At 36.7% G+C, this 22,999-nt stretch overlaps 1 protein-coding gene across 1 annotated transcript in view; it reads right to left on the reverse strand.

Annotated features, from left to right (window-relative positions):
• LOC122240779 overlaps positions 1-22,999 on the reverse strand; it is a 103,109-nt gene that overhangs the window by 74,537 nt on the left and 5,573 nt on the right. The gene's annotated exons all lie outside the window — the stretch shown is intronic.

The following is a 22,999-nucleotide window of genomic DNA, read 5'->3' on the forward strand; positions in this document are numbered from 1 at the left end:
AAGGTATATATCTAGGAGTGGAATTTCTAGGTCTTACGGTAATTCTATATTTAACTGCCAAACTGTTTTCCACAATGACTGCCCCATTTTATAATCCCAATAGGAATATGCCACTGTTCAATTTCTCCATATCTTCATCAACACATTATTTTCTGTATTTTTTTTTTAATTGTAGCCATCCTAGTGGGTATGAAGAAGTAACTCATTATGGTTTTGATTTACATTTCTCTAGTGTTAATGATGTTGGGTGTCTTTTCATGTGCTTGTTGGACATTTGTATATCGTCTTTGGAGAAATATCTATTCAAGTCCTATGCCCATTTTTAATTGGGTTTATGTCTTTTTGTTGTGGGGTTGTAAGAGGTCTTTATGTATTCTGGATACTAAGCCCTTATTATATATGATTTGCAAATATTTTCTTCCATTCTGCAGGTTGTATTTTCACTTTTTGATAGTGTCTTTTGATGAACAAAAATTTTAATTTTGCTAAAATCCAATTTATCTACTTTTTCTTTTTGCATGTGCTTTTGGTCTGTCTGAAAAAGCCTCTTGAAAGATACCTATTTTTTTTTTAAGTTTGACTTACAAACTAATTGGAAAGAAAAACGAATTTATTAATCAAACCTAGAAAGAGTAAAGCAGTCTTCTGTGATCCTCATCACTTATCTTTGATCAAAAATGTACTAAAATTAGTTTTCAATTTGTAATGTATGTCCCCAAAATATGTATGTGTCATTAGTATGTCTTTGTAGTTAAATGTAGAATCAGACAGGTATGAGAAACATGCAGAATACAGTTAGATGTGATTAAAATATCTGTAAGTGCTATGGCCCAAAAAGGCAAGGAGACAGTGAAATGATCCAGAATTTAATCAGGAAATTTAGAAAATAAAGAGCAGTTCATTATATCCTGGTTGGGGGCGGGGACGGGCACCGAACCAAATTATCTGAGGCAATTTGATAAAAACAGATCCTGAACCCAAAAGATAGGAGCTGCTAGACAAACCTCATGTAAAGGGTGTAACTTGAAGTCCTTGTTTTCCTAGCAACTGCTAAAAAGGGCTCCAGGTATCCATATTTAAGATAAAAAGAATAACCCTGAACATGCAAAGCCTCAGATTCCACATCTGAGCTGAATAAACTCTTCCCTTCATGAGTGTCTTTCTAAATCCAGGATGGGTTAGTATTAATTATACAGATGATGAAGTATTAATACTTTTGTGTCAAGTTCAGGTATAGGTTTTTAATCATTGGGACAATCTGTCTATATTCAGTATTTAAAGTGTTTGTAATGATTTAGAAACTGGCATAATAGGGATTCTGACAGATTAGCTTTGTGATTCCAATTTAAAAGATGTAATTGACTTGTGGTTCAAGTTGAAGATGTAAGATTTTTGACGAAGTTTGTAAACAGAATAAGAGTATTTAAGAGAACTAGATTTATAATATTTATAAGTTTAGTAATTTATTAGACTGAAATGACTCATTTAAATTCTCAAGACAGTTCTGCTCATTAAAGACATAAACTTGTTTGGTCAAGCACCTAAAGTGCTTAAAAAGAAAACGGAATATATTACATTTATAGCTGTAGTTTAAAATGCCCACATTTGCAAATGATACTGATTATTTACAAGAGAAATTAGTTTATTAACTTGACCAAACATATATATCAATTGCTTAAAGTTATGGTTCTTAATTATTTAAAAAAATGTACCCTTTTAGCAATAACAGTGTTTATAAATTGAACTCGAAAATTTAGGAGAAACTATAGGGTCTTAATTTTAAGAATTCCGTACTAATTTAAACTGTAAGTAACCCTGATTATGCAATATACTGGATTTTGAAATTCTCCAATTGTATAAATAATGAGGGTGGTTTCCAGTATATAGAATCTCTAATAATAAGACTAATGGATATTATAAAACAGCTTCTCACTGGTCTATTTATTTTTTTGGATTGCAGTATTTAGAGGGAACCAGAACCTTCTGGCTAGCAAACTGTAGATATGATAAGCTGAAGATGGCTGTAGCCCTAAGTTACATTTGGTATGAATCATAGGACTTGCGTGCTTTTTGGTCACAGAAAAATCAAACAAAAAATGAAAGAGAAATGGTCACAATCTTTAGATAGGCGATATATTTGAAGCACCCCCATCCACAACTCATCCTCTAACAGACTGGACTTAATGTGAGGTGTTCTTAGTCATCATGTTCATTCAAATTGTTTAATCGCAGACTAGTCCTTCTGGGATAAGAGAAATGAAATTAATGAGCAAAGGTCAACACGAGACAGACTGGGTGTAGGCACTTCCACATAAATTAGGGAAAGGCTTAACTTTTTTTAAGGTCTTCTTCCAAGGCATTAAAAAAAGAAAAAAAAAAACACCTTTAGAATAAGGTGTTGTTCTCCAAATTCTGCTAATGGAGAAATATAATTGCTGCAACTAATACGTGTCTCTGAAACACTGGTGACCAGACTAAATCTCCCAGGAAAAGACAAGGTCTTGACATTCAGGATGGCTGAGCTCAACATCCTTTTAAACTGCTTACATATGACTTTGTAGCTTTAAAATGGAAAACCTTTAAAGACCTGAAGGAGTGAATAACTGATATATCTCTCTAGTGGAAAATGAAGTGACATCAGATGGCTTAAAAGTATGACTTTGGAGTTAGATACCTTGGGTTCAAATCTTAGCTCAGCCACTTATTAAATGAATGACCTTGGACAAATCACTAATCCTGTGGAAGTTCAGTTATTTAATACAGCCATAAGTAGAGAAGGTAATAACTATCTCTTAGGGTCATAAAATATTGTAAAGAGCTTAGCACCATGATCAACACATAAGAACCACTCAATAATTTATACTGCTGCTTTCACTTGCATTGTTAAATGTAGGAAATTTCTGTAAAAGGACACGAATCCCCCATTTACATGGTTGCAATTTTTTTCTGTCTTCAGCCTCTGGCCAAAAAATATACATTAATGTTTTACATTAAGTTCGTGCTTTTCATACTGCTTAAAGCAGGTTGTCTCTTTAAGAATCAAGAGTGATACACTGTCATCTGTTAAACATTTGAAGAAAGGACATAAAATGCTGAAGGCTTTTATTAAAATGTCTCTAGATATGAAATAACATTATTCTCTTTGAATGGTCATAAATTGGGAAATATGAGGAAAGCCAGTTTGCACAGCTGTGAACATCTACGTATTGTAAACCAAAAGTTGACTTTTAAACACTTTATCCACACACGAAACTACAAAATTATTAAGATTTGTGATAGTTTAGGAATGTTAGACATGATTTTGTTGCTCTCTCTTTTTTTTAACGTTTATTCATTTTTGAGAGAGAGAGAGAGAGAGAGAGAGAAAGAGCGAGCAGGGGAGGGGCAGAGAGAGAGGGAAACAGTACCTGAAGCAGGCTCCAGGGTCTGAGCTGTCAGCACAGAGCCTGTCACAGGGCTCAAACCCACGAACCATGAGATCATGACCTGAAGTTGGACACTTAACTGACTGAGCCACCCAGGCACCCCTTTATTGTTCTCTTAATTGCTATTTCAATACTTCACTGTTATTTAAATTAATCCTCACACATCAGGATTAGCCAGTTAAAAGCATTAATAAAATGACCAGGGTCACACCTTGTATGTTATTAGGTAAATTTGGGACCCTGTAGGAAACAGTGTCATTTAAGGTCTCTGAGGACCTTCTGGAAAATAAGCCTTCTGAAAAGTACCACATGGTTCACATCCAATTACCTAAGTTTCCAAAAAGACAGTCTTCTTGTAAGAAAACTGCTCAGCTCAATAAATATTTATTACAATGAGACTTGAAACTTTGTTTAGTGGCAAATGACATTTTCGAAACAGTGTGTTCCCTATGGTTTCAATAAGTAGGAATTTTTACTAAACTTACAAGAAACTGGGGTTTCATTTTTTAATTAATTAAGGAATATCTCAAATAAAGAAACCAGGATTTCATTTTTTAATCATTTTTTATCATGAATAAAGGAATTTTATACAGATATGGACCAGCTGTCCTTTATCTTCCCCAAAAAGGGGAAAATTAAATTAGGAAAGGAAGTCCTCAAATGCACAGGACATTTCAATGATGAGAAAAACTGAAGAAGGTTTTGGAACCTCCACGCTTGGAGGTCTTCCAAAGGACAATCCACAACCTACCCTGGGTGACTAGGTCCTCCTGGGCCAGATGCCATTGCAAAGCCCCAATTAATCTAAATATTACATTTTTGACAGATATACTCTTGGGGTTTCTATGACAGGAAACTGAAATTTATAGTTAAGGAGTGCATCTATGATTGTTAAGCGCTGAAATTTCTGCCCAAATTAGCCTGACCCGGAATGCGGACTTTGATCTCAAAATGGATGAATCCTGAAGATACTGTCATTGTCTTTAAAAGCCCCAAGAATTGCAGACAGCTTTTTAAGTAGTATAATTAGTGTAGAAGCAAAACCATCCATGGACCTGAGAGATGTCTTCATCTCACCCAGCAACCGGGATGGTCTTTCCTAAGACTGCCATATACCAAATTAAAAAAAAAAAAAAATCTTAAAATGAACTAAGGCACACTTAAGGGCTCAAAAACTGGAGCACTTAAGAGGATTTATTTAAATCTCCCAAATAACAGCTTGAAAACAAATCCTGTTAAATGCTCCATTTCCCTATATCTGTTAAAATTTTTGCTTGGCCCTTTCCCTTTTATTAAATTCTGTAACTATTCATTATATTACAACATAACGTATATGGTTGTTAGCAATCACCTGTAGCTATTGGTGTTTCTGAAAGCAAAGCCTTTAGATTTGCCAACATGGTAATGCTGGATTATAAAGATAATGATTTGCTAGAGAAGATAAATGAAGAGAATTTTTTTCAAATACTATGAACACATCCACTCTTCTTCAGAACTTTTCCCCCATTAGCATCACCTGCAAGAATTGTTTGCTCTCTGAGGAGGTGCCAAAATCAGGTTTTAAACTGAATATATACTATCGCAAAATCCAATGGGCTTTGTTTGTCCCAGAGGCTGGTAAGGAAGGTCAGCCAGGTCCTTTTGCAAGAAGACTCAAAGAGTCTGGAAAGCCTTAGAAATACTGAGACTGACACATGACGGCCAGGGCTAAGATCCCTGCACTCTCTAGGAATGAGGTGTCCCACAGGCCACAAGCAGTGCACCTGGATAGACACTGTGAAGGGATAAAGATGATGCTGATGGTCTCATGGGGGAAAGAAGCCATCCTAAAAAGAGAAAGCAGAAGTCCAACACTTAGCCAAAGGACATGATTGAGGCAGGGCGGTGGGTGGTCACAGGAAATAAATGACTTTGAACATCTCTCAGTTTGTTGACACTCATTATCTTCAAAGAAAAATGTTTATAATAAATATTGAATCACATGGAAGAGTCAAGCCATCAGAGATGAGAAAGAAACAAAACAAGAGACAGAAGAGGGTGTTCTCCTGCTTCCACATGGAGACAGCTGGAGCAAGACCAAATAACAACTGGAACTAAGTCACTTGAAAATAGCAAAAGAGATTACCACAGATACCTGGGAGCATCACGGCCATTGCTCAACATCAGAGCAGAAATAACTAGGTGAGACAGGTAGATGTGAGTTGTATCAAAAGACTTGATAAGAGACCACAGGATATTTCTTTCATTGATAGGAAGGATTTGGGGGAACTAGGGTTCCAATGATTTCATAGGGTGGGTGCTAAGCCAGAGATTATCGTTTTCTACCATTATTGTGATCCTGTTGGGGTTGCAGATAAGAATCCCATGGAAAGCAAGTGTAAGTGATATACTGAAAAATCTGAACACTAAATGGCTCAGTCCTGCTGCATACTTTCTTGTAAGGGAGACACTTTCTGTCTTTTTTTTTTTAGTTTACTTATTTATTTTTGGAAGAGAGAGTGCGCGTGCATGCACGCACATTCACGAACAGGGGAGGGGCAGAGGGAGAGGGAGAGAGAGAATTCCAAGCAGGCTCCACGCTGTCAGCACAGAGACAGACATGGGGCTTTATCCTGAACCATGAGATCATGACCTGAGCTGAAATCAAGAGTCAGTCCTCAACCAATTAAGCCACCCAGGTGCCCCAGGGAGAACTTCCTGACATGATTTCTTCCAACCTCCTCTCTACCTGCGCCTCCTTGCTGCTGGTGTCCCTTCATCTGGCACTTGGTCAGCATTCTGGCCAGATGGTACAAGGCTAGCTAGCTCCTACAAAGGCCTAAAGGTCCAAAAGAAACCCACAGACCCCTACTAGAACAAACAGTAGTGTGACTGTAAGCAGTATCTCTTATTCCCTTTCTTCCTGGTAATATTTCACTCCCATTTCTCACCAGCTACTTTTCCCTTTATTCCAATCAGCAAATCCACTTTACACGCAGATGTCCACCTGTAGAAAAGAAGCCAGTCTCCCCTTTTTTAAAGTACCCCTTACAAATTTAAGAGGTTCTCTTAGATCTCCCCTCACTCAATCTGGTGTGTGGCAGAGGTAGGTGCTCCAAGAATGTACCACCCACTAAGCTGACAAATTCTCTAATTATTCTACTTGACTCCTAATTTATAAAGTGAAGATGATGATAGCACAGGTGGTTTGGCCATTTTTTAAGCAGGTTCTGCAAGGATTCGGGGGAGCCTGTTTCTAGAATGGAAGGCCTACTGCTCTCATTTTCGGGGAGTTAGCTGCACATCCAAGGCACAGAAACAGTTCAATTTGACATCCTGTTATGTCCAGTAGATACCTCAGTAGAGAGATGTCGTATGGAGCAGCAGAAACGCTGCTACTCAAAGGAGCAGTCTCAAAGTCTTTCTTAAGATAATGTCACTGTCATTCTATTGGTACAAAATATGCCAGCATGCTTATTTTTTAACCCCATTCTATGGGCAATGAAAGTGGAATTCAAAGGTTAAGAAGCTTGCCCATTTTCACACAACTAGTAAGTCAGGGGTGAAGACAAGACTCTCAGTTCTGTTTTGAACTGAACTTTACTATTCGACTTCTTATTTGACATACTGTCACTAGTATCACATACTTTGTCCTCTTTATAGTGAATCTCTTATCTGATTAAGTTGGTATCCACAGGCTGACATGCTGAATTATTTGTTACTAGAAACACAGCATCTCAAGTAGATATTATTTGGACATTAGCCTAAACATGTAGCTAGATCCTCTCTATCTAAGGGACCAATCATTTATAAGTTGATTCTTCATGTTCTAGCTCTAATTGTTTAGATAAAATGAAGAATTTATTCTCTAGTCATGTGAGGAGGGCCCAGATTCAATAAGTATGATAGTTACAATAAATATGTAAATATTCTCAACTTGAGACTATCTCATACTGTACATCTTCTAATAAACAGTAGGTCAATTACAGGACAATTAGGTAATGGGGAAAGGCCAAAAAAATTAATCTGACCCAGCTTGACCCTAAAGAGATTGCAGTTATATTTAAATTCATTGCATCATGTCCAATACAGCATATCATTCTAAATACTGGTGAATTTAAACATTATGTCTAGAAATATCCCTAAATAATGACACAGATTTGATAAACTTTGTATAGGGTAGCAAACGTTTCTCTTTTTTTCAGATTTTTAAAGACATAGGTTTGGTTTTTTTTTTTAAGAGAAGTTTTATGTTCACAAAAAAATTGACAGGAAGGTACAGAAATTTCCCATATACCTCCTACCCCCATATACATAGCCTCCTGCATTATCAACATCACACATCAAAGTGGTACATTTATTACAACTGACAAACCTACGCATCACAATCACCCAAACTTCATAGTTTACATTAGGGTTCACTCTTGGTGTTCTACATCCTGTGGGTTTGGACAAATGTATAATGGCATCCATCATTATAGTATCACACAGAGTAGTTTCAGTGCCCTACAAATCCTCTGTGCTCCACATATTCATCTCTCTCCCCAACACTGGCAAACCACTGATCTTTTTATTGTCTCCATGGTTTTGTCTTTTCCAGAATGTCACACAGTTGGAATAATACAGTATATAGCCTTTCAGATTGACTTCCTTTTCTCAAGTTTTTATTTAAATTCCAGTTAGTTAACATACAGTGTAATATTAGTTGCAGGGGTAGAATTTAATGATTCATCACTTACATACAACACCCAGTGCTCACTTGGTAATATGCAATTAAGTTTCCTCCATGTTTTTTCATGGCTTCATATCTCATTTCTTTTTAGCCCTGAATAGTATTCCATTATCCGCACGCACCAAAGTTTACTTATCCATTCACCTATTGGAGGACATCTTGGTTGCTACCAAGTTGGGGCAGTTATTCATAAAGGTGCTATAAATATCTATGTACAGGTTTTTGTGTGGACATAAGTTTTCAAGTCCTCTGGGTGAATACCAAGGAAAGCAATTGTTGGATCATATGGTATGTTTGGTTTTGTAATTAACTCCAAACTGTTCTAGAATGACTGTCCCATTTTGTATTTTCATCAGCAAGGAATGATAATTCTTGTTGCTCTACATCCTTGTCAGCATTTGGTATTGTCAGTGCTCCAGATTTGTGCTATTTTAATAAGTGTGTAATGGTATCTAGTTTGAATTTGCATTTCCCTGATGACCTAGGATGTGGAGTATCTTTTCATATACTTATTAAAAATTTGAATATCTTCTTTGGTGAGGTTTCTGTTATGGTCTTTGGCTCATTTTTTAATCCAGTTGCTTGCTTTCTAATTGTTGAATTTCAAGAGACCTTTTTATATTTTGGATAACAGTCCTTTATCAGATGGGTCTTCTGCAAATATTTTCTTCAAGTCTGTGGAATTTCTGCTCGTTTTTTTGACAAACTTTTAGTTTTGTCCTGAGTTTTTCTAACATGACTCAGGAGGCCCAAATCTGGTTACCTATGAGACAAAGACCAACTTAAGTTCTTAAGCCTGCAAGGGTAAGGGTCAGGGCCTGAGCCAAAGTGAATTCACAAAGACAAATGCCACCTTATGAGTTTGAGAATTAAGAGGCTTTACAGATAGCCTTGTCCAACTCCATCTCTACCCGCCTCCCCCCATCAATTATTGGTATCTTATTACATATCATATCTGAAAAATATTGTTTGACCTGGTGGTTGTTTCCAAACTTGGTTTTTTGTTTTTGTTTTTGTTTTAAGTTTATCTATTTATCTTAAAGTGGGAGGGGAAGAGAGAGAGAGACAGAGAGAGAGAGAGAGAGACAGAGAGAGAGAGAGAGAGAGAATCCCAAGCAGGCTTCATGCTGCCAGCGCAGAACCCAATGTGGGGCTCAACCTCACCAACTGTGACTTTTGAAATCAAAACTCATATGCTGTTGACTGACTGAGCCACCCAGGTACCCCCCAAACTTGGTTTTATATCAAAATAATCAAAGAAGCTTAAAAACAATACAACTCCTAGACTCCCAGTGCCAGAAGGAATTCTGAGGTGGGCTTAGGTATCTATATACTTACACAACCTCTCTAGGTCACTCTGATACATCCCACTCCACCTTCAGACTATTCTGAATATTAGAAAGATCTTCCTTCTATTGACTCAAAATGTCCTAAAACTGTAGATTTATACCCGTTGATATAAATTTTAACTCTTGAGAGTAAAATGAATAATGATTCTTCCCTCTTCTCCCCAACAGCTTTCAGATACATAAAGGCAACTACTTTGTCCTTCTATGTCCTTCTGAGAGGACAGAGTGTGTGCATGAGTGGGGGAGGGGCACAGGGAGAGAGAGAATCTTAAGCACACTTCACGCTCAGCAGAGCCCAATGCTGGGCTTGATCCCTGAGATCAACCCTGGGATCATGACCTGAGCTGAAACCAAGAGTCAGATGCTCAACCGACTGAGCCACTCAGGCAACGCAATCCCCATCTCCACTTTCAAACCATCTCCAAGCCAGTCATTTCCAGTTTTGCTAATCTTTCCCCTGATGCAAAGATTTAAGTCCCTTTTTCTTCCAGGTTGCCTTTCTCTGATGCCCTTCAAGTTGATTCTATTAGTTTTAGATCTTTGATCCATTCAGATTATGTACTTTCAATTGTGCAAACAAAGATCACAGTAGCTTATAGGTGGATATATCACACAGGGTCCATTGATGAAGAACCCCAAATCATTTTTTAAAAATTTTTAATAAGTTTATCCATTTATTTTGAGAGAGAGAAAGAGAGTAAGCAGGGGAGGAGCAGAGAGAGAGGGAGACAGAGAATTTCAAACAGACTCAGAACTGTCAGCACAAAACTTAATGCGGGCTCAAACCCACGAACCGTGAAATCACGACCTGAGCCAAAACCTAGTCAGATGCTCAACAGACTGAGCCACCAAGGTGCCCCCAAATCATTTTTTTTAACAGAAGTTGTTGCCAAGCTAGTTCCCTACCTCTTTCCCTAACTCTGTATCACTGCAGTTTGTTTAATTTTTATTTAGACTCACATGGATAACCTTACAGTTAACTGATAAAAACTTGTCTTTTTAGATTCTGCTTATCCCTTCAGCTTGTCAACATCTTCATCCACACTAGCAATTTTGTCCTCCAAGTCAAAGGGGCTGCAGAATTCTTACACAGGAGAGTCCTTGAGGACAGGAATCTACTTGGAGGTGAGTGCTTAAAGACGTACTTGCTGAACATATTTCACAAGACCAAGAAAACTTCTGATGGAGGCCAATAAAATGTGGAGGACAGGTCTTCCAATTCATCTCTTGGTGTCTCCATCCATCAAATATTTGATATTCACCTTACCAGAAAATTTGAAAATCATGCCTTTCCTATTATTAAGCAAACTATTAACAGAATGTTATATAGAACTGGTTCGAAGACAGAATTTTACAAACCTGTTATCAGATTAATATTGATTCACTCATCAGAAATACTTGTAAGTAATTGCTCAACTCATTATGACACTAATTTTATGTCCATACAGTCTTTTTGTCTCCTCAATTTAAATTATCAGGATACAACTGGAAAAAGTCAAAATAAAATCATACATTTCCACATCTTCCATCAAAACTGTTTTTAAAAAGAAAGAATTGGATTAACATGTTTTGTTTTTAGTAAATCCATCCATCCATGCAATGGCTATTCTAGAATTTTGCCTGGAATTGACATTAATTTCTAGAGTTTATCTTTAAATTTAATATATTGAAAGCTCATGAGAACGGGGCCCATAACTGCCTTGTATCCTGAGAGCCATGCACAGTGCCTAGCATCCAGTAGGCACTCAATAAAAGTTGGTTGGTTGGCTGGTTGGTTGGTTGATTGGTTGGCTGGTTGGTGAGTGGGTTGGTTGGCTAAATGAATGAGTCTATGTTTTGGTGAATTTACTCTTTTTCCAGTTTTGAAAAATCAAAATGGCATTTATCTGTTTCTAATTTTCTGATTCCTACACAAATGTCCAAGAAGTTCTCCATTCCAGATGAGCCAGAAATAACCTCCAGTTATAGACAGGATCAGCCTTGAATGAACCCTGAGGTGATAATAGCAAAGTCCTATCCCTCCCAACCAATTAATTGTGTGTGTACAAAATTGTGTTTGTGTGATCCTATAATAAATTTTGTGCCCTGATAGAGGTCTGACCTCCAGCCCCTTATTTAACACTGACCTCATGTATTGGACTATGTGGTAGTATATACCTGACTACTCTTGAATCCAATTTTTAACTGGAACTGAGTTCTATCACTAATTCAGAGGCTTAGGGTACTAGACTTTTCTCTTTATTGCCAGCCAGAGACTGGGTTCTGCTTCTGATATTCCTTTTACTGACTTTATACAGCAATATGACTTACCAATTACATATTGTTGCCACACCCTATCACCTTAAAAGGCCTCTTAGCATCACCAGAGTCCTGGCTAGAATTAGAATTTGCTAACTTTTCTTATATTTAAAGGCCTTTGATGACGTTCTGGCTTCATCATGGATAAGAATAGCTCTTCTGAAACAAGTGTTGGCAAGGATGTGAAGTAAAAGAAACCCTCATGTACTGTTCATGGGAATACAAACTGGCGTAGCTACTGTGGAAGACAGTATGGAGGCTCTTCAAAAAGTTAAAAATAGAACTACCCTATGATCCAATAATTGTACTACTTGGTATTTACAAAAAAAAAATACAAAGACACTAATCCAAAGGGAAACACGCACCCTTATGTTTATTGTGGTATTATTTATAATAGCCAAGACATGGAAGCAGCCTAAGCATCCATCCATAGATGAATGGATAAAGATATGGTATGTATACACAATGGGATATTATTCAGCCATAAAAAAAAAAAAGAATGAAATCTTGCCATTTGCAACAACATGGATGGAGCTAGAGATTATAAGGCCAAGTGAAATACGTCAGTCAAAAAAGACACACACCATATGATTTCACTCATATATGGAATTTAAGAAACAAAACAAATGAGCAAAGTAAAGAGAGAGAGAGAAAGAGGGAGGGAAGCAAGAAATAGACTCTTCCAAAGCATAAGAGACTCTTAAAAACTGAGAACAAACTGAGGGCTGATGGGGGGTGGGTGATGGGTATTGAAGAGGGCATCTTTTGGGATGAGCAGTGGGTGTTGTATGGAAACCAATTTGACAATAAATTTCATATATTAAAAAAAAAAGAAAGAAAGAAATAGACTCTTATCTATAGAGAAGCACATGGTCACCAGAGGGGAGGTGGGTGGGAGGAACAGATGAAATAGCTGATGGGGATTAAGAATACACTTATGGTGATGAACACTGAGTAATGTATAGAATTGTTGAATCACTATATTGTACACGTGAAACTAATATAACACTGTATGTTAACTATACTGGAATTAACATAAAAACAATAATTTAAAAAAGAGTAGCTCTTCTATAAGTTCTAATGTATTCTTCTTAGTTTCTTTAGCTCCCATTCACCAAATCTCTGGGTTCCTAACATGTTCCAATGTCATGGGAACAATGACATTTAGAGTATAACCTTCCGTGCTAGGAGAATCAACATCATGTAGAATATCTTGGTGTTCTTAAAATTTCTTTGTCTCCATGGCTCTATTTTCTCTATATAATTTCAGCTCTACCACATTTAGTTTCAAGTTTAGTTCCCTTCACAAATAACACAGAAGCAAAAACAATTAAGAGGTTCTGGAGTATTTTTTTTCTTTTCTTTCAATATTATACCATCAGTCCTTAACAATTAAATAAATTTTGTGTCAAAAAGAAAGAAAGAAAGAAAGAAAGAAAGAAAGAAAGAAAGAAAGAAAGAAAGAAAGAAAATTTGTGTTTTAATCTGATTGACACTAATAGTACAGGTCGACTCCATTTTCTTTTAATTGCTGTGATTAAATATCTTTCTTTCAATCATTTATACATGTCCTTTTAATTCACTTATTCCAAAAAATATTCCTGGGAGCCTTATATTTGCCAGATCCTCTTCTAAGCTGAATACATTTATGAACAAAACAAGGACAAAGGTCCACTCTTTGGAGCCTCCATTCTAGTCTGAGGAGAAAAAAAAAATCAGCAAACAAGTATAAATATAACATCAGGTGGTGACAAGTGCTATAATGAAAAATAAGGCCGTGCAAGAGGGATAATGAATAAGGGTGATGAAGGAAGGCCTCTCCAGGTCACATTTGAGCAGAGTAGAAGTGAGCGAATGAACTGTAAGGATTTATGGGGGTAGAACTTAATAGGCAGAGAAAATAAAAGCAAAGCCTTGAGGTGGGACTGTGTTTGGCTTGTTCACTACAGTGGATAAAGTAGAGTGAGCAAAGTAGGGTGGTGAGTAAAATAAAATGGAATACTGAAAAACAGAAAAGCAATACAGGAAAAATTGAAAAGTAAACAGATGGGACAAATAGAAAACAAATAGCAAGATGGAAGATGTAATCCAACCATATCAATAGTTACATTAACTACATATGGTCTAAACCAATTAAAAATCAGAATTGTCAGTCTGGTTTAAAAAGCAAGACCCAACTATATGCTATCTGTAAGAAACAGCTGTGTATAAGAATCTTTAAATATAATGATTCAGTAAGATTGAAAGTAACAGGATGGCCAAAAAAAAATGTATCACATAATCACTAGCCATAAGAAACCTAGTATGGCTATATTAATATCAAAAAGAGACTTCAGGACAAGAAGCATTATCAGTATAGAGAAGGACATTTCATAATATTAAAAGGGTAAATTCATCAGAAAGACACCACAATCATTTTTTATTGTGATAAAATGTATATAACATAAAATGTACTATTTAACCACTTTAAGGTATACAATTCAGTGGCATTAAGTACATTCACAGTGTTATGCAACCATGACCATCATTCATCTCCAGAACTTTTTCATCTTCCCAAACTAAAACTTTACATTCATTAAACAATAACTTCCAATTTCCCCCCTGCCACTATCTCCTGGCAACCACCATTCTATTTCCTGTCCCTATGATGTTAACTACTCTAGACACCTCATATAACTGGAATCATACAATATTTTTCCTTTTGTGTCTCACTTATTTCACTTGGGAAAATAACTTCAAATTTCAATCATTTGGTAGCATGTGTCAAAATCTCATTCCTCTTTCAAGTTGAATACCATTCAATTGTATGTATATACTACATCTTGTTTACCTATTCATCTGTCAGTAGACATTTGGGTTGTTTCCACTTTTTGGCTATTATAAATAACACTACTATGACCATACGCGTACAAATATCTGTTCAATTACCTGCTGTCAAATCTTTTGGGTTTATACCCAGGGGTGGAAATGCTGGATCATGTAGTAATTCTATGTTTAATTCTTTGAGAAATAGCCACACTATTTTCTGCAGTGGCTACACCACTTCACATTTCCACAAGCTATGCACAAGGGTTCCAATTTCTCCTCATCCTCAATAACACTCTTTATTTATTTTTTAATGTTATTTATTTTAATGTTATTTATTTTTCAGAGAGAGGGCATGAGCACAAGAGGGGAGGGGCAGAGGGAGAGGGAGAGAATCTCAAACAGGTTCTGCACTGTCAGCACAGTACCCAACTTGGGGCTCCATCTCAGGAACCATGAAATCATGACCTGAGCCGAAATCAAGAGTCAGCCGCTTAACCAACTGTGGCACCCAGGTCTCTTTTTCCTTTCCTTCCTTCCTTCCTTCTTATCTTCCTTCCTTCCTTCCTCTCTCATTTTCTCTTTCTCTCTCTCTCTTGTAACAACTGTCCTAATGAAGTAGTATCTCATTGTGGTTTTGATTCACATTTCTCTAAAGGTTAGTGGTGTGGTGTGGTGTTGATCACCTTTTCATATGCTTATTGACTGTCTGTGTCTTCTTTGGAGAAAGGTTTTATTCAGTTCCTCTGCCCGTTTTTTTGGTTGGGTTGTTTGGTTTTTGTTATTGATTTGTAGGTGTTCTTTATATATTCTGTATGTTAATCCCTTATCAGATATATGAATTGGAAATATTTTCTCCCATTCCATTTCAGTCTATTGATCTTGCCCTTCAATACACATACAACAATCTTACTGAACTTCAAAATACATGAAATGAAACGAAATACATGAAATGTAAACTAACCAAATGAAAGGGATAGACAAATCCATGATCAAAGTTGTTTTTTATTAACATCCTTCTCTTAGGAATTGATGGAATAATTAAACAAAAATATCTGTCAGTATAATCAGGATAATAAAGATTTGAATAACAAAATTGACCTAATTGACATTTACAAAAAAATAAAATTAAATAAATAATTAATTAATTAATTAATTAAAAGCTAATAACTGCAGACTAAAATTTTATAGAATATGTTATCTGAGCACAATGGAAGTAAATCAGAAATCAATAACAGAAAAAGATCTACAAAATGCCAAAATATTTCTAAGTAACTCATGAGCCAAAAATAAATCACTGTTTTCGTTCAATTGAAATAGATTTTAATCAAATATTTCATTGAATGGCAACAAAAATACAATACATCAAAATGTGTATGATGCAACTAAAGTAGTGCTTATAGGGAAATTTATAAGTTCAAATACATATATTAGAAAGAAAAAGAGTATAACAATAGTGACCTAAGCTTCTACCTTAAGAAGCTAGAAAAGAAAGTGCAAATGAAAACCAAAGCAAACAGAGGGAAGGAAATAATAAACATCAAAGCAGAAATCAATAAAATAGAAAACAAATAATAGAGAACATTAACAAAATCAAAATATGGTTGTTTGAAAAATTAAAATAATTCATAAACTTCTAGTGAACTGAACAAGAAATCAAGACAGAAAAGCAAATCAGTAAGAGGGGCGACCACTCCAGACCCTACAGACATGAAAACCATATTAGGGCCACTCCACTCCTAGTTTATATGTAGAAAGTTGCAAAAGACCATCACTCTAACTTTACCAATCAAGACAAGGCAGATCAGATGAACTACAAAATCACAGTATTAAAAAACCAATTAAAATACTAAAAACAGAAACAACCACAAATGAATTAAAATCCAGAAATTGAGAAGCCATGTTATATAGAAAAGGAAATACACTCAGAAGCTCTCATCCCAGGCAGAAATATGAAGGATAAAGACTCTACCCTATGAAATTAGGATACATGATAATAAATGCAATTATATGTCTATATCTTGGTAGTAAAAAATTGGAAAGAAAGAGTTTTTAGCAGAAGATTGGAAGGTAAGAGTTTACCATTTAAAAAGCACCAAAAATTTATAATGCTTAGCAGTACATTTAACAAACAACAAGTGAGACATTGAAAATTCAAATAATTCTGAGAAATATTAAAGAGATCCTTAACAAATGGATGAATAAACCATGTTTATAGAGTAGAAGACTTATTAATGTCAAGTTGTTAATTGCTTAAATTGATGTGTAAAATCAATGTAATCCCAATCAAAGCCCCAGAAGCACTTTATTAAAATTATCTATAAATCTTCACATTTATATTTTAACATAAAGGACTTAAAACAGCCAAACAACATCAAAAAAGAAAGAAAGAAAAATAAAGTTGGATTTCAAGACTTTACTATAAAGTTACTATAAAGTGATATGCATGTGGTATCAGTGTAAAGATAGACCCCAAAAAAATCTATGAAAAAGATATGTTGAAGGTATGTATATTTATGATCAAGAGATTTAAAAAATTGTTTTTCATGTTTATTTATTTTGAGAGAGAGAGAGAGAGCACACAAGGAGTGGGCACAGAGCTGAGAGAGAGAGAGGGAGAGACAGAGAATCCCAAGCAGCCTCCATGCTGTCAGCCTGATATGGTTGTCCATCTCACAAACTGTAAGATCATGACCTGAGCTGAAATCAAGAGTCTGATGTTCAACCAACTGAGCAACCCAGGTGCCCCTAGAGATTTTTGACCAAAGTACACAGATGATTCAATGGGGAGAAAAAAAATCTTTTCAACAAATGGTACTGAAACAATAAGACATCTTTATGGAAAAATAAACTTCAGCCTCTATTTCGCTCAGTACACAAAAATTAATTTCTGATAGATTATAGACCTAAATGTAAAAGCTAAATCCTTGGAGAAGAAAACATTAAAGAACATCTTCATCACCTTGCAGTATGCAAAGGTTTCTTAAATTGAACACAAAAAGCAACACTGACCATAAAAAAAAAATGTTGATAAAATAGAGAGCTTCAATATTAAAGAGTCGTTCTTAAAAATATATACAATTTAATCAGATAAAAAGGCAGGCAATGGACTACAAGAAGTTATTGCAATACAAACATCTAACAAAAGGTTGGGAAACAATATCAAAGGAACTACTATCATCAATAATAAAAAGAAAAACAACCCCATTTTTAAAAATGGGCTCAAGATTTGAACAATTTACAAAAAGATATGCAAATGGCCACATGAACACATGAAAGGTGCTCATCAGGGAAGCACAAATTTAAACCAAAATGTCCTACCACTTCACACACACTAGAATGGCTAAAATTAATATACTGACATCATCGTATGTTGGTGAGAATGTGCAGCAACTGGAACTCTCATACACTTCTGGCATAAAAATACCACATATAAAAATACTACAACCACTTTCAAAATTAGCAGTTTCTTACACAGCTAAACAAACATCTACCCAATTACCTAGCAGTTTCTCTCCTAGATGTTTACCCAACAGATATAAAAACATATGTCAACAAAAATATTTGCACAAGAATGTTCATAGTTGCCTTATTCATAATAGGCAAAAAAAACAGAAACCACACAAATATCCATCAACAAAAGGACACAGTAGAAACAAACAAAATGATACAACGATGGTATATCCATACAATGGGTTACTATTGAACAATAACTAAAAGAATGGATTATTGGTATAAGCAGCAATTGGATGAATCTCAAAAGCATTATGTTGGGCAAAAAACAGCTAAACACACACTTTATTATTCCATTTATACAAAATCCAGAAGCAGGGAGAACAAACCTGGCCATGAAAAATCAGAACACTGACTGACTGCCTAAGCAGTTGGGGATCATTCAGATTCATCTCAATAAGAGACAGAGAGAGTTAGAAAAGGAGAGAGAAGTAGAAAGAGAATAGGAAAAGAGACAGTAGAGATGACAAATAGGGAGAACTCTTTGGGGAGGTTCTGCTCTAAAGAGATTCAGAAAGATGGAGCATGAAGGAAAGGTGGAATCAAGATAAGGCTGTTTTTATAAAGTTGAGTGATATTCTGGAATATTTGTGCCATGTTTTGGAAAAGAGGAAGCATATGAAGATGTAGGGGAAGCGGACACAAATGCAGAAGTGATATGTTTGAGAAGGTGAGAGATGGGAGGATCCAGCGTATGAGCAGAGGCCTTTGAGCAAACATCCTGGTTTCTTTAAACATCCCAAGTGAAGATAGTTCACCTAAAATGTTCACTGTAGTGCACTTAAAATGTTTACTGCAGTTATATTCAGTTGTCAAACAAACATCATTGCTGTTCCTTTTTCTTTTTCTTTTTCTTTTTTTTTTTGATTACACAGATTACACACCATGGGTGATTTTATAACAACATATCCTTCTCCCAGCATGCAAAGAAAGCAAAGTTTGTTAACTAATGAAAGATGATGGATTTGGGTCAAGGAATTGTGACAAAGGTTTTAGAAACTGGTAACTCCAATAGCTTTTCTCAAAAGACAAGCACAGCAATAAGGGGAAATGTAAAAGAACTTCTCAGTCCAAATCAGGTTCAAGAGCAGAATTAAGGTTACAGGAGAACAAGTGCTAATCATCCTTTGCTCATTTTGAACAGATTAAAAGCTCCAACTCTTCCATAAATGCTGAACATATTCTTAACTGCCTGTGATTTCTGCAAGCCTCACTGGTTTAGAATTAATATCAATACTCCATTCTCACCACACACAAAACTCTCTCTCTCTCTCTCTCTCACACACACACATACACACACACACACACACACACACACACACACACACACCACACAGTCCGTGCTCAACATCAACAAATACCCACAGCTTGAGATTAATAGTCAGGAATTAGGAGGGCAGGAACCTTCGATAAAAGCCACATGTAAAGGCCAAAGTGGATTTTTAATATTGGGGACAACAAGCATTAACTAATTTTTCCTACTGGAGTGCACTGTCCTTTAGTCTCTATTTTTGCTCCTAATTGTTCCTGCAGGTAGTAGGTTAACACATAACGTACTTAGAGAAAGAAGCAATTGAATATAGCATAGATACTGAAAGAAAGGGCTCAATAAAAGAGCAGCATGTGCTCTAATCTGGCCTTTTACAACATCCACTATCAAAGAGCTTTGGGGGTTTAAGGGGATTAGACACCATAACCCATCTGTCAGGTCATTATGTAAGGAAACACTCCTGCTGTTTTCAAGGGAAGATGCCCTACTGTATATTATTATCATTAAGCATTTAGAGTACTGTAGACTCGCAAAGCTCTTTCAAGGCATTTTTATTTGTTGTTTCTTCCAAAATGCTGTCAACTCTAAGTCTTATTTACAAAGAAGAAACTGAGGTACCAGATGATGATGGCAAACATCTCAGTCACCCAGGGAATAGGAGGAGCAATGAGGGGAGCCTGGATCCCTGAGAAAAGGGAATAACCTACTACATCCTTCCACCTAAAAATACGCCAGAGGTTTTTGGGGTTTTGTTTGCTTTTTTTAAGGCCAATATTAATTCTCTCGTGTTTTCCTGCAATGTTATACATTATTCCATAACAAATACTTATGGGTTATTTTCTGTAGACACAAGACATATCTTAACAGTTGTACCTCATGATTGACACCGTTCCATGTGGGAGGAGAAGCAGGATGCATTCAAGCATAAGCACGTGTAAAGATGGAGTGATATATCATAGTTATCATTTACAAAACTGGAGATCCCAAATCTAAAGCATAATGAGGCAAAAATGAAATACTACATGTCCATTCATCCATGTTGCTTATAATTTGCTAGAAATAATTTAGCATTCTAGTAAACCCTAAGCAAGCAACTTAGTATACAGGGGAAAAAATAAAGATGCTTGCTGGAAAATAGCAAAGCTATCCAATATGCGCTCCCTGGAGAGCTCTAACACATCACAATAACACGGATGCAGTTACCTGATAACATTTATTTTTCTGAGATTTTCCCTCCTATTTAGAACAGAATTATGGGACTCATTTTTGTGAATTGTAACATGAAAGGATTATAGTTTTCCCCTGAAAGAGAATTAATCCCCACTTAAAATAAAGGCATGAATAGCATTGATATATTTAGACCTTAAAGTCAGAAGATATATTCCTCAATTGTGCACAATTATACAAATGTACTGATCAAACTTGAAGACTTCATTAAAAGACTACATTTTACATCTTTTAAAGTTGTTGTACCTCCCCCAGTAACAAGGAAAAAAACTCATACCATTCTTTAATCATGAGTTGATAAAGAATACTGATATTTGCTTATTTATTACCTGCTGAGGACCTACTATATGCCAGACATAATTCCTTTCCTAAGGAGTCTACAGCCTGATAGAAGAGATAAGATATATCCATTATAACTTTATTACAAGGTAGAAGGCAATGGTCCCATAAGTAAATTATAGGTAAATTATTCTGGAGTTTGAGGAAAAGTCCAGCGCTGGACAGGATTACCATCTCATCCACTGGGGGAGGCAGGGCAGGGTCATGTGAGGAAGGAGGAGAGACACGGGAAAGCTTTACATGACAGATTTCAGTTGAGGTGGTTGGTACTCCAAGGATGTGTAAGGAATTGGACAAGTGGAAAAGGAGGAGACAGATCATTCCAGGAGAAGGTAGTGGCACACGTATAGGGGCAAAAAAGATACTTGTAGGAGAGTACTAATGGTAGTTGGCTGTAATTCATAGTTACTACTACAGCCTAAATGATTACGCTGGATCATAGCTACATGTAAAAGAAAACAGAAGAGGAGGCAAAGCCAGACCAATTAGTGCTATGGTTCCAAAGTTTGGTTTAATCACCCACAGGCCATTTGGAAACTCAGCCAATAGCTAGGTGAAGCCTTGGCTGCTTTCGATTGCATCATTCAATTGTCTCCTTAATTCCTACCCACTCCCACAGTCCTACTTCAGACCCTGGTTACCTGTCACCTGGAGTATAACAGCATGCTGTCTCACTCCTCATTATTGCTAGAATCATGTTTTTAAAACGTATGTATGCTCCTCACCAGCCTACTTCAAAACTATGTAGGGCTCCACACTGCTTTTTAAAAATTTTTTTAATGTTTATTTATTTTTGAGACAGAGAGAGACAGAGCACAAGTGGGGGAGGGGCAAAGAAAGAGGGAGACACAGAATCCGAAGCAAGCTCCAGGCTCTGCGCTGTCAGCGCAGAGCCTGACGCGGGGCTCGAAGTCTGTCAACCACAAGATCGTAACCTGAGCCGAAGTCAGACGCTCAACCCTCAACCGACTGAGCCACCCAGGCACCCCTCCACACTGCCTTTTAAAGAGGACATGGCACACTAGGTTAGTCAAAAGCTGGTCCAGCCTACCTTTCCTGCTTTATCTGCTTCCAGCACAAATGTGTGTGCATAACACACACACTCCCAATGTCACTAAAGCTCATTCAGCCTCTGTTGGCATGCTCTGTGCTCCCCTTCCTTTCCAGAAAAAATCCCAACAACATTTAGCATTTTGATTCTGGAATTGATTCTAAAGAAATCATCTAAAATATTAAAATGTCTCTTTTTAGCCTCATCTCTTGTCATTTCCCACCTTGCCCCCACCTCCCGGTGCAGGGAACTACTTGCAGTCCTCATCGACTCTCTGCCTTTGTTAATGGCCTCCCTCTACTTGGTACCTTCTTGCTGGCTGACTTACCCCCACCCTTGCTTTCACTTCTTCGTATCTTATTCTTTTTTTGTTGTTGTTTATTTATTTTGAGAGAGAGAGAGAACAAACAGGGGAGGGTCAGAGAAAGACAGAGAGAGAGAATCCCAAGCAGGCTCTGCACTGTCAGCGTAGAGCCCGATGCAACGCTCAGTCTCACAGACCGTGAAATCATGACCTGAGCTGAAATCAAGAGTCAACCTCTTAACTGACTGAGCCACCCAGGTGGTCCTGGATTTTAGTCTTAAAGGACCGATTCAAACGTCCCCCTTGACAAACCGTCTCCATCCTAAGCAGCTAGCTATTCACTTCACCAGACTTCATAGCACTTTGACCATATCTCCACAAGCACACTCAATTACGCTGCATTAGAATGGCATCCAACCCATCTAAACCCATCTAAATCCATCTAAACCCATCTAAACCACGAGCGCCCAGAAAACAAGAAGCAAGCATTGTGCAGCTGTGAGCTTTATCACTTGCACTGAGCCCACCAACATTTGTAAATAAATTAATAAATGGCTCAGTGAGAATCATTTTTGCAGGGAGATGTGTTTGGAGGGCTGTTGCCGAGATAGATTTGTAGTTAGTCCTCCCGTATCCATGGAGGATACATGAAACCACAGATAGTACCAATACATATACTGTGTTTTCTCCTACATATACATATCTAT

Source organism: Panthera tigris, chromosome C1 (assembly GCF_018350195.1).
Source record: "Panthera tigris isolate Pti1 chromosome C1, P.tigris_Pti1_mat1.1, whole genome shotgun sequence".
In the NCBI taxonomy this organism is placed as follows: Eukaryota; Metazoa; Chordata; class Mammalia; order Carnivora; family Felidae; genus Panthera; species Panthera tigris.